The sequence below is a fragment of the Microtus ochrogaster genome, unplaced genomic scaffold, assembly GCF_000317375.1.
Source record: "Microtus ochrogaster isolate Prairie Vole_2 unplaced genomic scaffold, MicOch1.0 UNK31, whole genome shotgun sequence".
Lineage (NCBI taxonomy): Eukaryota > Metazoa > Chordata > Mammalia > Rodentia > Cricetidae > Microtus > Microtus ochrogaster.
Genome location: NW_004949129.1, coordinates 2341033 through 2342650, shown reverse-complemented (window position 1 = coordinate 2342650; position 1618 = coordinate 2341033). Strand labels below are relative to the sequence as shown.

Below are 1618 nucleotides of genomic sequence, written 5' to 3'. Positions count from 1 at the left end.
GTAGACCAGGCTGGTCTCGAACTCACAGAGATCCGCCTGCCTCTGCCTCCCGAGTGCTGGGATTAAAGGCGTGCGCCACCACCGCCCGGCTCTAAGGGAGTTCTAACTGGGCAGGCACTTAGAAAAGGTGGAGACTATGGAAGCCAAGAGAAGCTGCTGGTCTCCTCCAGCAAGTTAAGGCTGACCCAGTGAAGTCGGCTTCACCATCACCAACTCCCACACACTTTTTTTCCCAAACAAACAAACAAACAAACAAAATCTAGACTTTTGGCTGGGTGTAGTGGCATACTTCTGTAATTCCAGCACTCAGGAAATGGAGACAGGAGGGTCAGAAGTTTGAGGCCAGCCTGGGCTACACAGCAAGATCTTGTCTCCAACAAACAATAAAAGTAGACTTTTTCAGGTGTGAAGGTGCAGGACTTTAATCCCAGGACTGAGGAAGGGAGACAGTGAAACCCTGTCTCAATGCAAAACAGAAGGTAAAACTAGAATTTTTTTTTTTTTTTTGTCTTCTTTAGATGGTGTCTCATGTATCTCAGACTGGTTTCAAACTCTGCAGCCAAGAGTAATGACCTTGACCTTCTGATCCTTCCACCACTATTTCCTTCAGTGCTGGGATCGTGGGCTTGCAATGCTACCTCTGCTTTACTCAGAGCTGGAGATCAAACTCTCAGGGCTTCACACATGCTAGGCAAACACTCTATCAACTGAGCTATAACCCTAAGTATCCCCAACTAGACTTATGTGAAATGATATAGAAATGATTTTTAAATATTTTAAAGTAAAATAGTACAATTTTTTTTTCTGTTACCAACCCTCTTACCTCCCCACCTCTTTAACAGTAACTCCTGGAAATCACCCTATACAAATGTACGATGAGTTCCATCAGTCTTTTTTATGGTATACACCGGCTCATTGAGCTGTTATACTCGTTGGTAGATGTGGCTCAATTGGTAGAGACATTGCCTGGCATGCACACAGCTCTGGGCTCAGTCCCTAGCATTCCATAAAACTGGACCTGCTGGCACGCATCTGTAATCCCAGCACTCTGAAGGTAGAGGTAGGAGGATCAGAAGTTCAATGTCATCTTTGACTACGTAGTGAGTTTGAGGCCAGACTGGGCTACACGGGGACCCTACCTTACTCGGGGTGGGGCAGACTCCCAGGACTTAGAAAGCCAGGAAGAGTACCCTGGGACAAGGCCAGCAGGCTACATGGCAAGAGCCTGTCACAAACAGAAACAACAAACAATCTCAGGCCAAACAAAGCATACCCAGGGGTGGCTGGAGAACTGGCTCAGTAGTTAAGAACATCTGCTGTTCTTGAGGAGTACCTGGGTTCGATTCTCAACACTCACAGGGCGGCTCACAGCTGGCTGTATCACAGCTGTCTGTTGGTCTAGTCCCAAGAGACACGGTGTCCTCTTCTGGCCTCTCTCACAACAGACATGCACATGGTGCACAGTTACACATGAAGACCAACCGACCACTCATATAAAACACACCAGAATAAGAAGGCAGAGGCAGGCCGGGCAGTGGTGGTGCACGCCTTTAATCCCAGCACTCGGAAGGCAGAGGCAGGCAGATCTCTGTGAGTTTGAGACCAGCCTGGTCTACAA

The 1618-nt window shown here is 47.8% G+C and overlaps 1 protein-coding gene across 2 annotated transcripts in view; it reads right to left on the bottom strand.

Moving 5' to 3' along the window:
* The window catches only part of Stac2 (SH3 and cysteine rich domain 2), a 19576-nt gene that overhangs the window by 6872 nt on the left and 11086 nt on the right, over positions 1-1618 (bottom strand). The gene's annotated exons all lie outside the window — the stretch shown is intronic.